Genomic DNA, 18,004 nt, shown 5'->3' with positions numbered 1-18,004 from the left:
TCTAGGTACAAAATATCAAACACCTAGAAATCCCAGGCTAAGTAAAGAACTTTATTTATTTTTCTCCTATGTGCAGAGCATACCATATATTTTCAACCATGAAAAAGCTATACACCCTTCGTAAGCAAATAGTCTATTAGGAAATAGAAGACAGTACTATAATTCACTGCACAAAATGAGAGAACAGATAAAGTCCTGTGCACATGCTGCAGAAGGCGTGTTTACTTTGGGATGGGAACTCAAACCAAACTAATGTAGAAGGAGCTATTTGAAATAGAATTTGGAGGATATAAAAAATGTATGTCTTTAAGGGAGCAATGAAAACCAAACTGGAAGGATAATTTCATTTAAAAAAAAGAACATTGAAACTACAAAAGGATTCAATATTAAGGATCATAGAAAAATACTGAGAAATAGCATGTGAGATTGTGAAGGTATTTGAATGAGCATACTCTTTTCAAAGGAATTGTGCGGCACAGTAAGTAAACATACCTGCTAACCTAACAGTTGGCCGTTCAAACCCACCACAGCTCCTAGACAAAGGAGTGGTAGCCTGCTTCCATAAAGATTACACTCTTGGAAACCCTATGAAAGAGTACTAGTCTATCCAATAGGGTCTCTAGTGGTCAGATTTGACTTGGCAGCAATGGATTTGGGGTTTGATATTCCATTTTAAATATACTCTCTCTAGGTCATTTCATTCCATACGATCACAAGAGTTTAAATAGCACCTTTCTGCCAATTATTACCAAACTATACAGTTGGCTGGTCTCTTCATCAGCCTCCAACTATAATATATTTAATTGCTTTCTTGACATTGATTTGAGTGGCTAATAATTATCTCAAATTCAACAAAGGAAGCTTTTTGGTGGGCAGCTAAGCGTATTAACTGTTTGCTTGGCCCAGAGCCTCCCAACATGGCAAAAGACTTCGATTCCACATAGTCCAAAAATAAGTACTACACCTCATCTCTTTCTTAGGGAATGGTATCATTGTTTACCCATTTCTAAAGTCAACCAGGAGTGCTTTGAGTCCTCTTTATTCCTCACCTCCATTTTAACAATATAGGACAATCCTGCTCACATTTCCTTGAGATATATGCTAAATCTCTCTATCTAATGCTCCTGCCCTGTCCCAAGCAACTCTTAGTCTGACTTGAAGTAATATCCTGGCATGCTAATTGGTCTCCCTGGTCCATTCTCTTCCTGTGCAATCTCCTTCCACGTAGAAGCCAGAATAATCCTTTTAAAGTAAAATTATAGTGTAGAACACTGATTAAAACCTTCCATCTGTATCACATTATGGTTGGGATAAAGTTCAAATTCTTTGTAATGTTAGCAAAGCCCTGGCCATTGGCTACCTCTCCTATCTCATCTCTCATCACTTTCTACCTCACTTACACAGCTTTAGAAGCACTGGTCCAAATTCACTTCTGCTCAAGACTTCTGTTTTGCTCTTTCCTCTGCCTGGATAACTCTGACCCCATTTCTTCAAATGAGTCCTCCGTCTTGTCAATTTGCTACTCATGAGTAAGGCTTTTTCTGAAAAAAAAAAAAAAAAAAAACTCTCTGAAATGATTAATGGTATGCATCAACTAGTCCAAGCTGTGGTTTGCTGCGGTTTGGCAGACACTCTGCAATTACCTTATCAGTTTGTAAACTGATTCAAGCAGCCCATAAATTGAAAGAGAGTGCGGCCTGCCTCTAGTATACAAGAGAATACTAGTGAGGTATAGTGTACCCCACTCCTGGTAGCATAATGTGTTAGCCCAGGTTGACTAGAGAAACAAATCCAGAGATGCTCATGTATGTAAGAAAGAGCTTTTTATCAAAGATCAATTGTATATTGAGAAAAAATCCAAGCCTAGTCCAAATCAAGTCCGTAAGTCTGATAGGGGTAGGTCCATGTGGCTTCTCCTCAGGGATGTCTTGCAGGAAATGAGTCTTGCCAGCTGAAGCAGGGACCTGGCTAAGGCAGCTGGACTCTGGTCTGACCATCAGAAAGCAAGAGACCGGAGAACAAGAAAGGCGAGGCTCAACGAGCCATTTTTCCCTCTGCCCTTCAATTAACCCCACATGTGTTTATCAGCCAGATTGGCACAATAAACTAACAACCTCAATGCTTTGAACATAATACTCTATAAGTGACAAGACAAAAATATTCCATGTTTAACAATTGCAGTTAAGTGAACACCTTCACCATAATTATATAATCCTATCAACATATTCCCCCATCCATGAAGGTTTGTAAGCCAGCTATTCATGCCTTTATCCCTCCATTTTGGGTATCCAATTTCTACACTGGCCACTTATATCAATACAGTGCTCTGAGAAGACAAGCATGTTCTTTGATGTGGACAATCTTCATTCCAGTTGGAACTTGTGAGTCCGCATTCATAGACGAAGTCAAATCAGGACAGGCTACCCATAAAGTCAGCAGCAATATCTCTTCTTCAGCTGGTTGGGTTCTCGTCAACTCAATGGGGGATGCCTCACTTAGCTTTACCAAGGTGCCCATTGGATGCCTCACCTTTTGACCAGGGGCCCCATCACCAATTCTCAATAACCCTTTATTGCTGCATTTCTCCCACTTCCACTCAACAAGTGCATCCAGGTGGGCACCTAGCAAGCATTTTAGGCTGCCCGCAAGCTCCCTTTAACATTCAGTCCTAGAGAGAAGAGTTCCAGATTTTCTATCTTCGTGGCTCCAGATTTTTCCAGCTTCAAGAACAAACCACTAGTTCAAAATTCAAAAGAGCAAAGGGTTCCTTTTTTACCCTCAATCTGTCAAAAACCACCTAGGCCAGTATCTTCAAATTTGAATGTCCTGAGCACTCAAGACACTGGGTGGGGCTAATCTTTTTCAGAGCCTCTTTGCAGGCATATCCTACAGCCATTTAAAGATTCAATTTAATGGCTGAAGGCAAGTCAGCCTATAAACTCTAGATTTACTTCCCAATAATCATGTCTATCAATCACTATATCAATAATAATAGGCAAAAAATCCGTATAAACCTAGTAGAGCCATTATATCTCACATAAATGGATGTTTGAGTGAAGCTTACTCTCTTGATTTTGCATTCTTCTTATTACCTGACATTTGGCTCTTGCAGAAGTCTCTGGGCTACCACCAGCCTTGTAAATTTTGGATTAGCCAACCCTAACAACCCCATGAGGCAATACAGGCTTCTAAACTCTCTGTTGCCTAACCTTTGGATTTGAGCTTCATCACCCTTTCCAATCATATGAGACAGTAGAGGACTTCAGCCTGTTGGCTAATCTATGGTTTTAGGACTTACCAACTTGCACAATTGCATGGGTCACTCCTTCATAATTATATATATATATATTCCTCTAGAGAACACAGTTACTGATGGAGATCAAGGATTTCAGCCTTCAGTATAGACTACAACTCAATGTAAAAACTAAAATCCTCACAACTGGACCGGTGAGTAGCATAATGATAACTAGAGAACACAGTGAAGTTGTCAAGCATTTTGTCTTGTTTGGGTCCACAGTCAATACACACGAAGGAGCTGTCAAAAGGTCAAAAGATGAGTTGCATTCAGTAAATCTGCTGCAGAAGACCTCTTTAGAGTATTGAAAAGCAAAGCTGTTACTTGGAGAACTAAATATGCCTAACATGGTATTTTCAATTGCCTCATTTACATGTGAAAGTTGGATATTGAATAAGGAAAATCAAAGAAGAAATGATCCATTTGAATTGTGGTGCTGGAGAAGAATAATGAAAGTACCATGTGCTACTAAATGAAAAACAAAGATCTGTTTTGGAAGAAGTATTGCTGAATGCTCCTTAGAAACAGAGATGACAAGACTTCATATTACATAAGTGGATTTGCTGTCAGGTGAGACCAGTCCCTAAAGAAGCACCTCATGCTTCATAAAGGAGAAGGTAAGAGAAAGAGAAGAAGGTCATCAAGGAGTTGGATTGACACCGTGGCTGCAACTATGGGCTCAAGCATAGGAATGATAGTTTTGGAGTAATTTTAAAATCCAAATGGACATCCCCCTCACAGATGGGTTATAGGGAAGAGATGAGCCAGTCAGGGTAACGTATAGCACCAATGAAACACAACTTTCCTCTTTCTCTGGTGCTTCCTTCCCTCCCACTATCATGACCTCAATTCTACCTTACAAATAGGATTAGACCAGAGCATGCACACTGCTACAGATAAGAGCCTAAAACACAGGGAATCCAGGATAGATAAATACCTCAAGGCCAACAATGAGAGTAGAGATACCGGGAGGATTAGAGGAGGGTGGAGGAGGAAGGTGGAATCTACCACAAGGATCAACCTAGAACCCCTCTCAGAGGGATGAATAATGGAAAAGTGGGTGAGGGGTGATGGAGGACGATGTAAGCTATGGAAAAAAATAATCTATAACTTATCGAGGGTTTGTGAGGAAGGGCAGTTTGGTGAGGGGAGGGGGAAGAAATGGAGAACTGATATCAGGGGCTCAAGTAGGAAGAGAATGCTTTGAAAATGATGATGGTGGCATATGTGTAAATGTGCTTGACACATTGGAGGAATGTATGGATTGTGATAAGAGATGTCAGAGCCCCCATTAAAACTATTTTTTTTTAAATCCAATAGAATGCACCAGCAGTCCTAGTCAAACTGGATGATGTCTTACCTGGTAAATATAACTATGAAGTGAAGTATTTGGCCTTGCTCAAGAGAAAGCTAGTTTTTTTTTTCCCCTTGGCTCCTGTAAGGTAATTTCTAAACACTTAAAATTTCCCAAGTGAGAGTATTGTCTGTGTTAGCCAAGGTGAGCCTCTCAGATAACGGATAATGATTTAGGCTAATGACATGAGATTCAGGTGGCTTCTTGGACCATAAGGCATCAGCCCAGGAGGGGAGAGAGCCAAAAACTGAGCTCAACCTTGTGGAAATCAAACAATCACGTCAACATAATAAAAACTCTGAATACCAAAGCCCAGGTTACCATCTCTCCCTGGCAATACTCTATGAGTGTCATCACTTCAGATGAATGCCTATCAGGTGGGTAATAGAGTCTGAGGTTAATGCTTTGTGCTTGAAACCCCAATCTGCTCTCTGCATCTCTTCCTTTGACTCGTTTTAATTTGAAACCTTTCCCTGCAATAAACCATTCGTACAATAACTTGCAGCGAAATCTGAAAATCCTTCCAGCAAATAATCATACCCGAAGACGGTTTTGGAAACCCCTCCCCTCCAGCTAATCAGTAGTGGTTATCAAAAGTGATATCAGTCTTTGGGGGCAGTGTCTTCAGACTTTGCCTCTGGTTCTCTCTGGGCAACAACTAGGTGGGGATTCATAGCCTGTGGATGGGGTCTAGGACCATGAGCTTCAAAGTATACATTGCTTCATACCTACCCTGTCACTCTTTTTCATAGTATCCCTTTTAATTGTTTTCATAGCATTTATTACTTTTCAAATTTTCTTGTTTACTTGTTTAAAGTATATTTTTCCTTTTCCTATTAGAATGTAAACTCCCCAGGAGCTCAGAAGAGAGAATAAATTCAGCACTGTCATCCTAAATCCAAAACAGTTTGTATCACATAATGGACTTCAATGAATACGTTGAATAAGTGAATATTAAGCAGTTTGAAAATGCATCTGCATGAAACGCTGTATAAAACAACTTAAAGTAGAAAAGATTGAAAACAGTAAATCATTATGGGGTCAGTTTCTATGCTTAAAGTCAGAAATATATCAATATCTAAATTCAGATAATACAAATTGAAATGATGAGATTAAGAGAAACATTAAAGTAACACTGTATGTAGAGTATGTCAAATTTGTAATCTTGAGTGTTAGTAATAAAGTAGAAGGAAAGGAATCAAAGAAAGATTCAATGATAACATTAAAAGACCTGAAAATTTTAAACGGGTGAAAATTCTAAGGCCAGTGGCCAAGACTGAAATAATGGTGAACTGAAATATGTGACCTTCTCTTTTAAAATTATGTTTTCTTGCTGATTTCTTATATGAGACATTATACTGTTGCTTTACTGGCTCCTAAAAATGTTTTAGGAGTCCCTAGGTGGTGCAAACAAGGAACTCTGGTAGCATAGGGGTCATGAGTTGGACTACTAACCAAAAGGTCAGTAGTTTGAATTCACCAGCTGTTCCAAGGAAGAACGAGTAAGCGTTCTACTCTAGTGAAAGGTTACCATCTCAGAGATATGCAAGGACAGTTCTACCCAGTCCTAGAGGGTCAGTGTGGGTGGGATCAGCTCAATGGCCATGATTCAGTGTTTTGGAAAGTAGTGCCAAGAGTTACGTGCTTAAATACTAACCAATCCCACCTAGAGATGCCTCAGAAGATAGGCCTGGTGCACTGCGTCTGAAGGTAATAATCTTGAGACCCCTGGGGGATGTTGTATTCTGTTACATAGGCACATTGTAAGTCAGAGTCAACTTGATGACAGCTAATAACAACAAGGAAATAGTTTTGTCCCCACCCTTATTTGAAATACATATATTTTTGTTTTATCATAAGTCAAAATCATCTAAGTGTGTGGAAAGTTTCCCTTTTGGGAAAGTCCAGTGGTCTTCCGAGTAAATGAAAATGTAATTAGGAAGAGACCTGGTTTATTTTCATGTGTGACCTAATTTAACTTCTGAGAAAAGCTTATCAATGTCAAATAGATAGAGTAAAGCTCTCGATTGGACGCAGTCAGTTTCTATTTAGACATCTTGTAAGCAGATAACATGCTGCTCCCCCTGGCTCCAAAATGTTTGTTCTTAACCCTTGCTGTGTGCCCTACAGGCTTTTCAAAATGAATAGGGGTTGGAGGAAAGGACAGGATTCAAAGCAGAGCAGCGGATAAGTCTCAACAGGAAACATGTTTAATGAAACACTCAGCTGGGTGGATCTGAAAATTTGTAAGGTAAAATTGTATGTAATATCCGTTAAATCTGTTCCTAGTTGGTAATTTATAAAATTGCATCATGCAGAAAGGCCTGCTTTCTCTCCTCACAATGACTGAACCTTCCAATCTGTAAGCAGAAAGAGGAGACAACCTTTGCGTTAGCACAGAACAAATGAGTCTGGTTCAATAAAGCAAAAATATTCATTGGGAATGTATAAAATATAAGGAACTTGAGACTGTGTTTCAAAAGCTCTTCATACGGCACATACTGTAGTAATGAAATTTAAAGGACCTTGTTCCAAATTAGGAATGTCATAGTAAGTTAGATGCTGGGTTGCTAGTAAAAGGTCAGCAGTTCAAAACCACCAGCCTCTCTGAAGAAGAAAAATGAGGCTCCCATTAGACGTGCAACCTCGGAAAGTCACAAGGACCATGTTGCTCTGCCCTAGAGGTCCTGATAAGCCAGAATCAACTTGATGACAATGAGTTTGTTTGGGGGTTTGGTTTTTTATGGGGCTCAGGGGTGCAACCATGGAATATGAACATTATTGCCTTATAAACAAAAAGCTGGGAATTCACAATCCACCAGAAAGGCCTCAGAAGAAAGCTCTGTGTATCTACTTCTGAAGTCATTGAAAATCCTATGCAACACAGTTCTACTCTGGCATAATTGAGGTCACTCTGAGTCAGAATCAACCAGATGGCATCTGGTTCATTGGATGATTGTAAGTCATGGTGGCACAGTGGATTCGGTGATGGGCTGTTAATGTTAGCAAGGTCCTTGGTTCAAATCCACCAGCCACTCCATGGGAGAAAGATGAGGCTGTCTGATCCTGTAAAGATCTATCGTCTAAAGAAAGATTTTATTCTGTCGCAAGGATTCAGAACTGACTTGGCAGTGGGTTTGGTTTTGAAACTCGTACAATCATGAGTACATACAAACTGCCCAAAATAGTAAATGAAGAAATCTGTACCTGCCTCACAAATACCCCTTCCACAGTGTACCTCTCAAATGGGAATGGTTTCATTCATTTATTTTGTATTCCACTTCCATAGAGTCTGCAAAGCCAGCTGCTTGAGTCTCCTCCTCGGTTGCAGTGTTTTTCCCAGGCTATGATGCATCGACGTTAAAATGAGCTCTTACTTCTTTGAGACATGTTTCATCTGCGTAGAAAGAACTTGTCAATTTCTTTCTCTCATTAGGCCCATACCTATTCCTACTGGATTTAAGACTTCAGCATCCATTTTATAATCTTCTGCTTCAACAAGATCCTTTGTAGCCTCAAAATTCATACCTACAACTCACCCAAATTTCTGGTCATGAAATGTCTTTGTTTATCTGTATTCCACTTAGCAATGCACTCCCATAGGCTAAGAATTCTGTCATCATCATGAATGTTAGCTTTTCTCACCGTAACATCAAGTGTCTTCCACCTTTTAAATCCTTGATTACTATCCAGGAGTATTCAAAAAAACATAGAACAAAAAATTCTTTAAGATCCAAGACTCAATAAGAAAAAGTCAAATGTAGGGCACTCAAGGGGACAATGGCCCCGATTCTATGTTCCTTGGTAGGAATATGTTTCTACCCAGCCTTTAGTGAAACACACCATGGACTAAGCATCATGGTGGTAGTGGAAGCTGACCTTGCGGGCAGCATGGCATAAAGTACGGGCTATACCAGAAAGGCTTAACATAGAGGCCTCGCTGAATAAACTGAGCCCTGCTTGAAGGTGCCTGCACCCTCAGACCGAGGACTGGGGTCTTTGGATGGGAGCTAAAGCAGAGAGTGGAAGTGGCAGTCATTGGACCTTGGCAGAACCCCTGGCGTGGTGGGTGTCCAATGAAAAGGGTCCCTGAATCACCATATATTTAATACCTCGATGTCCACCTCACAGTGGCATGACAGTTTTCAATCTGCTGGGCAGGGATCTGCACTTGGAAGAATTGATACAGGAACACCCCCACCCCCATCCCCGGCACATATCCCCATACTTAAGAGAACACAGTTGAACGGGAGAGGGAACTGTGTAGAGCAACAACTCATGGTTGCGGCTCAAGGTGGAACTCTACTCGCATAGGCTCCTCCTACGGACAGTGTCAGGAGGGCTGTGTCCTTGGGGAAATTGATGATGTTTTCAGTGTAATCATCTTATGTCCCAGGGGAATGATTGAGGATGCGCTTTCTGTTTCTTTGGGTTGCTGCTTTCCTGCCTTTAGCTTGCTTTGTTTGTTTCTGGTCGGGGGCTGTTGTTGTTTTTGCTGGTTGGTTCGTTGCTGTTATGAGTGTAGTTGGTCTTATGGAGTTTTGATTTTGTCATATTACAGCCACCAAAGTAAACCTGAGTTGTGAATTTACCATGGACATACAGATGGATTCAGGGCTCCTACTTAACTCTAGCCCCAATCCAAGAACAGTTAGTTCGAATAACATGGCCCTGCTTGATACTCACCTTCATGAAATGATCACTGAATATAGGGCACTACAGCAAAATGTAGTGAAGAAAGCAGATGGTGCCTAGCTATCAATTGGAATAGTGTCTGGGGTCTTCAAGGCTTGTATTCAAACAGCAGCCATTGAAGTTAGATGTCTACTAAATCCACATGGAAGAAGCATACCAGCTTGTGTGACCCAAAGATAACAATAGAAAATTTCAAATATGATAACGGGAAAAGTATCAGAGCTAAAATTATGAACACCCGATTTGTGGAAGGCTATGGAGGACAGTGGGAGCCCAAAACCCATATGCAGACTGTCTAATAAGATTAAGTCACTGACAAACCCCACTAGCCATACGCAAGGGTCTCAAACAGTTTTACTATCAGAGATCATTGTAAGCTTGATTGTACTGGATCAAACTTGATACTTGGTCAGCTGACCTTCCTTTTACCCAACCTAAATTTGTTCTAGATGCAAGTATCTCTTGCATGTTCTATGACAAAAATTTCCTGCCTGGTTTTTAAAATATTGAGCATGGTCTTTTCTTTCTTATTCCTTATTTGTATTTTTTTAATCTTTATATTATTATTTTATCCTTACCCCATTATTTCCATTTTTTAATTGTTTCTCTTGGGTCTCCCAGTTTGTGAAGCACAGAAGGAGTGGATGCACAGAGATAATAACGGATGCGAGGGTTTGTAGGGGATGTAAGGATGGGGGTGGGGTGAGAGATAGGGAGGGTGAGTGGATTTCAGGAGTAAACAATGAAGGTGGGAGAGGAAGGGAGTACTAGAACTGATTGTGATTATACAACGCATTTTTTTTCACAACTCATTTTAATGGTGATTTAACCATGGGGGAAGGGGTGTTTCTAAAATCGATTGTGGTAATGATTGTAAAATTCTTTATATGATTGAACTATTGACTTATATGATATGTGGGTTAGGTGCATATAAAAATGTTTTAAAAATGCATGAAGAAAAAAACATAAACTATACTGGTATGGGAGAAGTCAAAGGAATCATATGTTTCTGGTGGTGTAGTGCGTTATGTGTTGGGCTGCTAACAACAGGGTCAGCAGTTCTAACCCACCAGCTGCTCTTGGGGGAAAGATGAGGTTTTCTATTCCCATCAAGATTTCCAGACTCAGCAATGCACTGGGGCAGCTCTACCCTGTCCGACAGGGTTGTCATAAGTCAGCCTTGACTCAGTGGCAGTGAGTGAGAGGAACTAAGTGTCAGAACAAAAGATTTATACTTACCTTTTGTTTGATTATTAAGCACTTGTTATATACCTGGTAGAAGGGGGTCAAAGAAAAGTGGCTCCAGTGGAGACGACTCTTGAGGTGAGTGCGATCTCATACCGTGGCCCTAGACAAATTCATCAGAGTCACCAGTGGTGACTTGCTAAACTTTCAGGTTCGTGAGTCCCAATATTTACTGAAGGAGAATCTCTGAGAGTGGGACCAGTACTGTCTTAGAGAATTAGTTCCAGGAGTGGTTCTTAGATATGAGAACCATTGCTGAAAAGGAAGATACAGACAAGCTTTAAACAGAATGCTTAAAGAAGCTCAAGGAAAAACACCTGCCCTTGGCTGAGCTTGCGTGGAAGCAGAGAAGCTTCTTATGGGAAATGATGTCTGAGAAGAGACTGATGGTGGACAGTGTGAAGTACATGGCAAAAGAGGGGAAAGCAGTTGAAGCAAACAATTGGGTTTTCTGTTTTGTTTTTAATGTTTATCTTTAATGATTTATTCAAAATAGAATCACCCAACAAGAATAGAAAGAAAGAAAAGAAAAGAAAAATTCAGACTACCTGGAGAAATGGGTAAATGAATTGAATGGAGAAATTGGTAATTTATCTTTTTTTCCCAGCCCAACATCCCCCACTCCATAATCTGGATCCAGACCATCCTCCTACTCGCATCCTCAAAACCCTTACTTCCGTCTGCTCTACAAACCATTACACCTTCAATCATACTGTTAGTCTTTCCCCCAGTTCTGCACCGTGTAGGGATGACTGGTAGGTACAAGTATACAATCTTCTGTTTTCAACATTTCTTGGAGCCCAAGGGCACAGAGAATACATCTCAAACATTCACCATTATATTAAAAATATGTATTTGCTGTCAACAACTTATCTTTTATGTTATTTTACAGTGGGGAAATGCTGCAATCAGGTGGGAATTATCTCAAGTTCCTTGTAATAAATCAGTACTTTATGTCCCTCCAACAATGAACTCAAAACAATTTGCCCTCAAGAGCTCCCCTGTGGAAAAGGAACTTGTAGTGTCAGATCCTGTTTAGCTTCAGTGGGATGATGAGCAGGATCCACGCACAGTTCTTTCTACGAGGTGAAGGCCAGGCATGCCTCTTCTCTCGAATTTGTTGTTGTTGTTACCAAATTCTAACATCAGCTGTCCTTCTCAGGGCTCTCTGTTTGCATACAGTATTGCAATAGCCTTATAGAACCCACAGATCATATGCAAAGCGAAGTGGTTTATTAAGAAAGTAGCAGGGAACAACTCAGGCCCAGGATCGACAGGCTTCAACTCAGGATCAGGAAGCATGCAGGCAAGTGTTCGAAGGCCCCTCTAAGTGGAGAGCCCACCGCTTCCTTCTTCAGTGCAGGAGAGCTCGCTGGGCTCCATTTGGTCCTGCAAGCCAGCAGGCTCCTCTCCGCTCCTGCAGGGCACGCTTCTTGCAGCCTCCCCCAGAGCATGGCCCCCGGAGAACATCGTTCTCCGCCCTCTAAGAACAGTTGCCATTAAGTCGGCTCTAAAGCTTTGTAATCTGATGTTTAACAGAACAAACTATTGCCCAGTCCTGTGTTCTCTTCATTATTATCATACACGAGTACTAAACAAGCCAAACACCTCATTGCCATCTCCTCTGAGCTAACTCACAGTGACTCTTTAAGACTGTATTCCTGACTTATGACAGAGTTCCACTTGGATGTCTGCCTTGTAATGCAGCTCTGAAATAAATTAAAAATCTCTCTCTTTCCTCCCTTCTGTTCCATTACCATTGCCTTTCATTATCCGTTAGATGCCATAGTGCTGCTGGGGGTTAGGATTGGGTTATTAACCCTGAAGTTGGGGGTAAAGCCCACCAGGCTCTCACAGGAGAAAGATGAGGCTTTCTGCTCCCATGAAGACTTACAATCTCAACAACCCTAGGTATCTGGTCATTATGTGTTACAATCAACTTCATGGTCGTGGGTTTGGGTTTTTTGGTTCTTCTTATTAAGACCTTTACAAATGTGACCTTCATTTGTCTTGAATGTGTGGAAACATGATGTGTGAGTGTGTCGTCGGCAGCCACTGCGTCCATTCATCCCATTGAGGGCTTCCTCCTTTTGCTGCCCTTCTGTTTCACCAAGCATGAAGTCTTTCCCCAGCCACCGGGTTCTCCTGACAATACGTCCAAAGTACGTGAGCTAACATCTCGCCATCCTTGCCTCTAAGGAGCATTCTGAATATACACTCACTATACTAAACATATTTAACTACTTCTAAGTACTAACTGTACTGAGCTCTTACAATTTGTGTGCAAATGTAAAAATAGACTCAGAAACCAACCACACTTGTTTGTAATCTGGGCATTGCCTGTATATCGTTGGAATATTTTATATATTATAAAAACTTGCTCCCGTTCTGTCAATTTTCTTCATGTCTGTCCAGTGGCAGATTTTAACTTTACTTATTGTGTTGTTAGCTTTGTGGAACTTAAGTGTTTTTTTTTTTTTCATTTTAATAGAGAAATCCAGATCTTTTTTCTAGCAATCTGTTCCCTACTGAAAGGGAGCCTTCTCTACCTTAAGATACTGCACGTAGACCCACCTAGTGTATTCTGTTTCCAGAGCTGCATGCGCACACGCACGCTTTGGTTAAGTCATTTCCACGGCTGGAATTCCTTACATTAATAGTATGTGACACTTACCTGACTGCTATTTTTAGCAACTTGTCACAATACCGATTCTTAACAAATCTGTCTACTCTACAGTGCTTTTGAATATGACATATATTCTGAATTCCCACTGATATAAGAGTTTATTTCTAGATTCTCTGTTACTTCATTGATGTGTCATTTATCTTTATACCACTGTCATATTTTACCACCCCTCATCTGTCAGTTTGTCAGACGGTCATGGCTTGTATGTTCCTGTGACACTGAGGGCTGCATCGCTGATTTTTCAAATACCAGCAGGGTCACCGTCACTAAGCACATTTCAGCAGAGCTTCCAAAGTAAGGACAGACTACAAAGAAGAATAGGCTGTCCACCTCCGAGGTCTTAGCCTCTGGAAACTTTATGAATAACCGTGGAACATTGACAGATAGAGTGCTGGAAGATGACTCTCCTGGGCTGAAAGACATGCAAGACACTGGGACAGAGCTGCTTCCTCATATCAGAGATGAATGGAGGAAAGCTTTGCGGACCTTCATTTGCTGATGGGTGTGCATGACAACATGAGAAGAAACAGCTGCAAACTCTTCTTAGCAAACACGAGGATGACCCTCAATGAGATGGAATGACACAGAGCTGCACCCACAGGTTCAAGCATACCAATAACTGTGAGGAGGATCCCGGACCGGCAGTGTTTCCTTCTCAACAGCACATAATCATCATATTTTAATTACAATCTATTTACTGCAAGTTTGTGAAGGCTTATGGTTTAGACAGTTCTTAGATAATTTCACACAATTTTTATTTTAGATAATTTTTTCAAATTACATACTAATTCTCTTTAAGAAATTGAATTGAAGCAACAACGCCCACATGGAAGAAGCACACCAGCCTGTGTGATCATGAGGTGTTGAAGGGATCAGGCATCATCAGAACAAAAAATCGTATCATTGTGAATGAGGGAAGTACGGAGTGGAGGCCCAAAGCCCATCTGTAGGCAATTGGACATCCCCTTACGGAAGGGTCTCGGGGAGCAGATGAGCCAGTCAGGATACAGTGTAGCAATTCCCCCCACTACATGATCCCAATTCTACCTTACAAATCCAGCTAGACCAGAGGATGTACACTGGTACAGATAGGAACTGGAAACACGGGGAATCCAGGGCAGATGATCTCTTCAGGACCAGTGGTGAGAGTGGCGATATGGGGAGTGTGGAGGAAGGGTGGGGTGGAAAGGGGGAACTGATTACAAGGATCTATACAACCTCCTCCCTGGGGGACAGACAACAGAAAAGTGGGTGAAGGGAGACGTCAGACAGGGCAAGATGTGACAAAATAATAATTTATAAATTATCAGAGGTTCATGAGGGAGGGTAAGCAAGGAGGGAGGGGGAAATGAGGAGCTGATGCCAGGGGCTTAGGTGGAGAGGAAATGTTTTGAGAATGATGAGGACAATGAATGTACAAGTGTGCTTTACACAATTGATGTATGTATGGATTGTGATAAAAACTGTATGAGCCCCTAATAAAATGATTTTTTTTAAAGAAATTGCATTGAGATTTTATTAATAAATAATTTTCTTGGGGACTCTTATAACAACAATCCATACATCAACTGTGTCAAACACATTTGTACATTTGTTGCCATAATTTTCCAAACATTTTCTTTCTGCTTGAGCTGTTGGTATCAGCACCTCTTTTTTCCCTCCATCTCCCAACCTTCCACCCTCGGTAAATTATGAATTATTATTATTTTCATATCGTACACTGCCCGTTTTCTCCCTTCGCCCATGTTTCTGTTGTCCATGCCCTGGGGTGGGGGGTTACACGTTGCTCATTGTAATCAGTTCCCTGTTTCCTTTGGGAGTTTATTTGGACTACAATGAATTGATAAATGTTGTGTTGAGTGCTTGTATATTTAAAGATTGTGCCTTTCCACCCATGAACATTGTCTTTCTCCTCTTATTCAGATTCTTTCAAAATTTTTAATTTTCCGTTTCTTTGTGCATTTTACTTTTTTCAGGATATTTTATGCACTCTCTGCTGCTGGCAGGCTCGTCCTACATTCCCAGGTGTCTCTAAGAGGAGGCTGGAGGCACGCCCACTCCCACTCCCACCCATCTAAGCCCTTTTCTGGCCTGACTGCTCTCCAGGGTGGTGTCTTTTCTCTGGGTGTGGATATGTCTTGCTCAGTGTTTGCTGGGCCCCGGAGCTGTCTACACACACCCTCATAACAATCTCAGAAATGTAGACTTATCGTGGAACATTCCTGCTTGGAAACCTTCAAGTGTACCACATCACCTATGAGACTCTGTCAGAAATATTTTTACAGCATCGCGAACCTTCCGCATTCTGCTAACGACTCTTTCTCTGTCCTCATTTTCAGCTGTGTTTTTATGCGTCCAATACCTTGTGAGTCACTGGGCCACCACAACAGGACCTGGGTAGTACACATGGTTAACTTGCTTAACTGCTAAGTTCCAGTTGGAGGTTTGACTTTGCCTAAAGGTATCTCAGAAGAAAGGCCAGATGGTCTGCTTCCACACAACATGCCATTGAAAACCCTGGACAGTGCAATCCAGCCCTGACACAAATGGGGTCACTATGAGTCAGAATCAATTGGACACTGATTTTTATGTCTGAAGGCAGGCTCCAGGAGCCCAATAAAATTGGTAAAGATTTCCCTGGCCACTTCTAAATATAAATGAGTTAAAAATGCTATCTTAAGTCAAGGTGATGTTTTAATGATCATTTGTCAGCCACATTTCCCTTCCTTGTATCCAATTAATTATTACCAATTTCTATCGAAAGCTAATATTAGGCAAGCACTCCTCAACTCAATGAGTAATAATGACACTTGATTAATTTCCAGGCAGCTTTTCTGCAATGAGTTCTCTATTAAAATGAAACATAGGAGCCATATTAGAAGATATTAAATGCCTTGCTAGGCCAGAGGGCTGTCAGAACTGCCGTTACCCTCCCTGCAATAAGGAAGCACTGCTGTGTGAAAACCCTTTAGAGCAAGTTTCCCCGTGACATTCTTAGACCTTTTAGAACCACCCAACAAGTATAATATGTTGCTCTAATTTGAACTGATACCAGGACAAATATATATATTTTCTCAAATGGGTTCATCTACACTATTCTTGAAGTGATTTAACATTCAGGAGCATCGTTTATTAGCCTAAGTACATGATGGACTCCCATTAATGTACTTTTTGTGATTATTATTAATACGATTTCTTTTACACTGATTTCCACTGCCAATAAAGGTCAGTCGGTTTGCTACCTGGGGTGACAGCTAGTCCCTCATGGCACATGTTCAATAAATGTCAGTAAGGGACAAAGAAAATAGATCCTGGGACACTCTGGGTTTTAACAGACTGGAAAGGCCGTGGTGAACTGAAACTTGAATTCAGTCAGAATGAAGAAGGCTTTAGAGTCAGCTATTTCTAGTTGAGAGATCAGAGCAAATGAATCTAAAACTGAAAATAGAAACTGTTTTATTCTCATGAGTTCTGACATCTCAGTAGTCAGCTGCAAGTTATAAAAACTGCTACTAAAATCCAAATTGCTAACATCATACATGAAAAAAATGCCTGTACTATATCTTTGATCATAACATACACACACTAGGGGCTTTCAAAAAATTTATAGGAAAAAATCCATTATATTTTCATTCTATCTTTCCATGAGCTTTTTGAAACCCCTTTGTATGTAGAAAGCATTGTACTTGGATTATTTCAGGTTTTGTTATTTTAAATAACCATAATGGCAGTAGGATTAAATATTGGGGGTCATACTGACAATTACAAGCAAATATACAGCTAAAGACTTCATGTTTGCATTGATTGCATACATATAGTACTTTCACCTGATATTTAGTGAATTTTGTGAGTTTTGATGGAAACTTCTTGTATCGTTTAGTCAAAATGCTCTGGCTGATTTGCAATAGGTTACTGAGCATTTAAGGAGTGAGCTTTTGTTTAAACCAGCATCTGTTAGAACTAGAATTGGATAAATGGCACAGGCTCAAATGAGCCTCCGACTTCCTCATCAAGTCTCTTAAAAATCAAATGAAGAAGTGGCTTTCTTAGACTCTAAAATGCAACTTCATCTTTAGGTGACCAGGAAAATGATTCATTGAGTAAGTTCTGGAAGTATACATAGCTGAAAGAGGGGTATAGACAATTCCTATGTCACTCTTCTTTGCTCTCAAAAGTAATAGCATCACATTACATAAAAGGAGTATTAAGTCAAATATTTTGGAACTAGCTTCTCTTATAACTGTATATGGTGTTCCCTAGGTAGTGAGAATGACTACATTTGGTTTTCAGCCAAAAGGTTTAAGGTTCAAGTCCACCCAGAGGCACTTCAGAAGAAAGGCCTGCTAATTACTTCACTGAAAATCCTGTAGAGCACAGCTCTCCTCTAAACCCTATGGGGTTAGCATGCATGGAAGTCAAGTGAAATGGCATGTTCTTCATTATTGTTGTTTTCGTTGTGTTGGTTTTGTTTTGCCTCAGTGTTTATTCTGGGGTAGAGTCTAAGCCCTTATATTTATTCTAAATTTTTCACTTATTTGTCTGGGGTTTTTTTTTAAATCATTTTATCAGGGGCTCATAAAGCTCTTATCACAATCCATAGATACATCAATTGTGTAAAGCACATTTGTACATTCATTGCCCTCATTCTCAAAACATCCACTCTCTACCCAAGCCCCTGGCATCAGCTCCTCATTTTTCCCATCCCTCCCCACTGCCCCCTCCCTCATGA

The sequence above is a fragment of the Echinops telfairi genome, unplaced genomic scaffold, assembly GCF_000313985.2.
Source record: "Echinops telfairi isolate 266 unplaced genomic scaffold, ASM31398v2 ScPeMD7_1;HRSCAF=3_0, whole genome shotgun sequence".
In the NCBI taxonomy this organism is placed as follows: Eukaryota; Metazoa; Chordata; class Mammalia; order Afrosoricida; family Tenrecidae; genus Echinops; species Echinops telfairi.
This window is presented reverse-complemented; position numbering follows the sequence as displayed.